This window comes from Cynoglossus semilaevis, chromosome 7 (genome assembly GCF_000523025.1).
Source record: "Cynoglossus semilaevis isolate Cse_v1.0 chromosome 7, Cse_v1.0, whole genome shotgun sequence".
NCBI lineage: Eukaryota > Metazoa > Chordata > Actinopteri > Pleuronectiformes > Cynoglossidae > Cynoglossus > Cynoglossus semilaevis.
In genome coordinates, this window is record NC_024313.1 from 3,707,216 (window position 1) to 3,713,215 (window position 6,000).

Genomic DNA, 6,000 nt, shown 5'->3' on the forward strand with positions numbered 1-6,000 from the left:
ACTTATTTTGAGAAAAGTGTGACCACACTTTTTGTTCTCCTTGTGTGTCTGTGTGTGTTTCCTGATTGACTGCTGCACAGTGGAGAATTAATTACCACAAAATACCAAGCTGCCATCTTTCTCTCTCTCTCTCTGTCTCTCTTTCTCTCTTTCTCCACTCACTTAATGATAAGAACATGAATTGTATTTTCTTCAGTTGTTTGTCTTTGTGTTTTTTAAGTTTGGTTATGTCAATATTATGCATATATTTATACAAAAACATATATTTAAGTCAATACCATTTTATATTGAAGGAGAATAAAAATGTTGGTTGGAAACTAAACTAACATGAGATATTATTATTTTAGGCGACTATTATTGGTGTGTTACCTTAGTGAGAGCAGACAGTATAATCTGATGGAAAAATCTCCTGTGAACGGCCAAATAATTGATGTTTTCCTCTGAATTAGATAAGACTCTTCCCCCTGATACCAGTAAGGAATTTTGGATTATTTTCCAAACATCCTGTAGCCTGAAACAGAGAGAAATAAGATTGTTCATGGTGTGTTTTTTTTTCCCTTTTTCGATGTGTCAGCAGATCTGCTTCACCACAGAGTTTTGCGTTAGCTTCTGCAGAAACATTAATAAACTTTATCACAGGAAATGTAAAGAACTAAGTACAGGAACCAAGTGTCGGCTGTTTTGCGTGTGACATTAATGGACTGAGTTACTCTCCAGACTTTTTCTGTCCTACTCTGAAGTCAACCTCCAGCGTTTCTCTCAATGTTTTTGTTTCCTGACTCAGAAAAATATCCTTCATCTTCCTGTCTGTCTACTGCTGTGGTTATGATGCAGCACTGATCCACTTTGATAAGTGCTGTAGTGTGGGCGGCTGGTGGTTCTTTTTTTTTTTTTCCCATGGATGCCGTGTGATGAGACCACTGTCTAAGGAGTGAAGATGGAATAAAACGTTTCCTCTACTCTTCCAAAAAGCCACATTTTTAAACCACTTTTCTTTCACCAGTTACTCTAAAAATACAGTTGTATTTAATCAGATCAGGAGTGTTTCTGTATTTGATGACTTGAGGAAATATGGCAATTCCTAGAAAAATAATAGACATCGCGCTTTCAAGAAATACTTTATATGTCAAGCAATCAACTGCTTTTAATTAACATTAGCAGATTTAAATAGAGGAATTGGAGGCAGATGAGACTCAGTGTCTAATCTCAAGGGAACAGCTTCGACTGTCAGTTGAAAACTGAAGAATTAAGATCTTCATCCTCAGGTGTTTTACTCAGTATCACAGGTCAGTGTGTCCACTGGGCAAATGCATTTTGACACAGAGCAGAATTTCTCCTCAAAAATAACAAAGATTAATTTCAGTGTGGCCTGCTGATAGCAAAGCTGCAGTCCAGCGTGTAGAAATGTAGTGTGAAAGAAGCACTTTAAAATGCAACCGAGTCAATTAAAACTGTAGCATCAGCCAATTTTATCTCTTTGATACAATCTCCATGGAAAAACAAGTCAATTAAATGTTACGTCAGCGTCCGGCTTTAAAGAAAAAGTTGAGAAAAAGTCATCTTTAATGAAAACTTTTGATAAAGACAGTCTACTGAACTCCGTCGGCGTCTTTTCTTTATTGACGTAGCCATTCTTCATATCTGACACAGAATCAATACATGTATATTGTTTCTGATGCTGATGCTGCTCCCACCACCTTATCTTCCAATCACAGTAGCATATATACACACACACACACACACACAGTCTGCACAAGGCCGTCAGATGTACCGGTCCACTGGGAATTAAACACAGGCTCCTGGATGGTCAGTAATGAAGCCCCTCAAACGGTCTGTGAAGGCAGACTCTGTAATGGTAGATGCTGATTGGTGGAGAGATAAGATCATGATCGGGGGGTCCAGGAACAGATGAATCCATTTTACATTAGTTTTCAAACTTTTTGGTTCACAAACAGCCTTCAGGAAAGAATTAAGTTCAAACCGAGGTTCCACTGTACTTTGAAATTCTTTACTACTGCTATAGATTAATTTGACTTTTTCTCTTGATGTGATCTAAGTCAGACATGTAGTGCAGGGTCCAATGAGTTTCTGTCTTGATTTTTCAGAGAAAATGGGACTTGCAGCATGAAGACCTCTGTGTGTGTGTGTGATGTCTGTGTCGATTATTTTCTCCAATTCCAAAAAACATCTCCAACTTTCTTCCTCTTGTTACCCTTGCAGTTGTCATAGCAACCTCTTGGCCTTTTTAGTAGACATTACACTGGGGTTTTTGTGCAGGATGCTTATTGCTATAGTTACTGATAGTTGGTTAATGAGATTCAGTGCTTCCAACATCATGATATTTACCTACGACCGCAGCTCTTCGCCATGAGCATGTCTGGAACTTGGCAGCTTATTGGTAAATCATCCTGACAAAGTGAAACAAGTCAAGACTGTACTTCTCCACAGGAACGTGTAATACCAGGGGACAGCCGTGCACTGTTTGATCTTCTTAAAGACAACTCTTTTCCTTTGTTCCTTTATCTTATCTCCCGCGACAAGATGAGTCACGCTTCTACATCAAAGATCAATCGGCTACATATAGAATGAAAACGCTGGATTGTTACCAACTGTATCCAATTAAAATCTTAATTTCTTTTAGTCTCTCTAGTCTTTGTGCATGGACACTGTCGCTACATATATAATCACAAATCTGACTGACAGATCCATGTGTGAAAGATGAAGATTTTAATTTATTATAATATTCTTTTCTGCCAATGCACCGGCGGTAACGGGGGGGGGGGGGGGGGGGGGGGGACTTATAATGGTGTTAGGAGGACGGAGGCTGTGAAGTGGACTTCAGGAAGGACATAATTGACTAAAACCTGATAATTTATTTCAGCACATTGTCGGTCAGAAAATGGAGCGGGGTGCAGTGTCGGACGAAGATGTTGATGAAAGAAACAGAGGCAGGACTGTTAATGAAGAGGCAAATAATGCAAAAACGTAAATCAACAGAGCAGAGAGAAACAGGCAGAGAGAGAGAGAGAGAGAGAGAGAGAGAGAGAGAGATGGAGGGAGAGGGAGGAAAAACTAGTTTCGAGGATGAGCGAGAGAAGGAGGAGTCTGATAATAAAGATAACAGGGAATAGGAGAATGTGTGTGGGGTGGGGGAGTGTAGAGGGCAGAATGAAGAAGTTAAAAGTAAACCAAGCAAAGTGGAGGAAATGAGGGTGAGGACGGACTTTTCCTTGTAAATTTAAAGAGGGCTTAAGATTAAAAAGGGACTGAAAAACGGTTGAAGGCTGAAAGACAGAGACGATCTCTCTCTCTGTGGCTGTAGGGGGATGGCGTACAGCAGATACTGTTGCCAGGGCAACGGTTTAGCATCAGGACAGAAAGGATTGTTACGTAAGATCTGCCAGGAGCATCCTTTAACTAATGTTTACATAAACAGACAAACACACATCACATCTAGATTATAGTTAAACACACACAAACACTCAAATATTAACAAGACAAACATCATTCCTCAACATAAACACAACACTGCCCTGATTCCTTTTCTGTGTTCTTTTGCCATTTGCCAGTTTCTTTTGCATATTTGATGCTGGCGATGATATATTTGCATGCTTCAGCTCAGTTGCTAACTCTTTGTGATGGTTAAAGGATGGCATTTGACGGACTTTGTTTCAGTCCTGTCAAACTAGAGCCTGGTCTGGTTCAATTATACTTGGAGACTTGGAGTTCTTTACATCTTCCTGTCAGAGCTGCTCTTTCATGTTTCTATTCAACCCAGGACTTCATTTCTGATGTGAATGACTTTTGAAAATGCCTTTTTCTGACACAATGGTCAACTCTTTCTTAATATTTCACAGTGGCAGTGGAATCTCATCAGACTGTCACATCTGATGTGACACATCACAGCATGTTTCAAATGTCCCTGTGTTAACAGGTCAAAAAAGAATTTTCCTAAACAGTGGTTAATTAAATTTAACCATTTAAAAGTTTATTTAGTAATGTCAGTGTCTTGCTACAAATTCAGATGTCCCTCATCTGAATGCATTCACATCAACTGCAAAAATGCATATTTATGGGCGTTGTTTTCATTTCAGCTCTTAAGTGTCATATACTGTATGTCTTGTTTGATTTTGTTGCTGCAGTGAATTGTAGTTTGCATCAAAGCTTCTTCAGATCAGATTTTCATCCGCTATTCTCCGGCTGCTAGTATCCACCCTCATACTGTAAACCCTGCGTGATTAGTTACAGCCCGTGTGGAAATAAACATATTAATAATCTTCCAGTATGAAAATGTGAAACAGTTGAAACCACATTATTACCCACGGCACAGATATTCAGGGATGAGTCAGGGTCCTAAATAAATCAAGAAAGACGCAAAAATCAGATTAAAAAACCAATGCCTCGCAGCCTAATGATTGTACGATGCAAAACTGGAGACATTTGTCATTATTTCCTTTAGATTTACTCTCTGCACAGAGACGGACACTTCTGCAAAACGATGGCAGTTTTCTCTTTATTATTAGCAGGTGCATTAATCGTGTTGCTCTAAACAGATACACACTGGGATGTGTGCGTGTGTGTGTGTGTGTGTGTGTTTTATTGTCTGTATTTCTCATTATCGTCCTAGAGAGCGTTATGAGGAATCTCAAAAGATGTTTATTCCGTCACTATTTAACACGGTGAAGGAAGCTTTGGTTTTTAGTTAGAATATAATATACTTTTTTGAATTTTTTATATATATATATTTTTCATAATACAATACATTAAACATCATGTGCTTTTGATAAGTTACACAGTAAATAAGCAGCTCTTTGTTGAAACATTTATCAGTTGATGAGTCTATTGCTCAGTGCTCAGTCCAAGACTCTTGGACTATAAGATAAGCAATAACTGGTGCTATAAAATCCGACTCTAAGATGCTTAACCATGTGGGGAAAACTGCAATATGAATCCAGACAGTGCTTTGATCAGGACAAGTAAAGACCTTTGTAACTTTTGGAGTATTTGTACTCTGATGTGAATGAAGTGCAGAACAGACCTGGGAATTATCTCAAGAACTAACTTCAAACCATCTCTCTAATGACAGGGGCCCAAAGAGTTATTCATGCTGTGCTACTTTAAAAAAAAATATATGTAGATATGACAATTTTATACAATATTTTTTACTTGAGATACACATGTCTATTGTTAATGTGCTGCAACAAATGTTTAGACTCGCGAACAGTGGTTCTTATCACTGATGTTATTCAGCCTGGACTTGGACACAGTCTGGACTTATCAGAATGAGCTAATGTTGAAACAGGTCAATGTTGGCCGTTATAGTAATGGATTGGATTGGGATTTTAAATGGAAGTTATTCCATTCCCTGCCACCAGGAGCCACATACAGGGCAAATGGAGAGATTTGTCTTCCTTTTAACAAGTTACTACTAAATTATCTGCTCATTACTGCACAAGGACAAGAGAGACTGATGAGGACAAAAGAATGGATGGAGTAAGAGAGAGTGAGGACATGTATATAAGAGAGAGAGAGAGAGAGAGAGAGAGAGAGAGAGAGGGTGATGAAAAGGATAAACCCAAAGGTTATCTAACTCCCCTGATGATGCTCTTTCACTGAGTGGGATATTTAACCCCTGACGAAAGAGAGGACTGAAGGGGGGGAGGGGGTGAAGGAGCTTAGAGGGTTTGTTCAAAAAAGGAGAGATTTAAAAAAAATGTCCTGGAAGAAGAAGATGGAAAATAGGATTAGTTTGTGCCTGACTGTTTGACTCTTTCATTTACTCTTGTCTTTTATCCTTTCTACTTCCTGCTGGTTTTCTGCCTCTGTCCTTTCATCTCCTGGATCTTTGTTGAATTTTACATCTAATGTGACAAAGTTCTAGCTCAGAAGTTTTTTTTTGTTTTTGTTTTTTTCAAGATCTGCACTTATTGTCTAATGTGTTACGGACCCTTTAATGTCAAGCCACAGCTTTAATTGGGATTTAAGGAATCTTCAGTACCG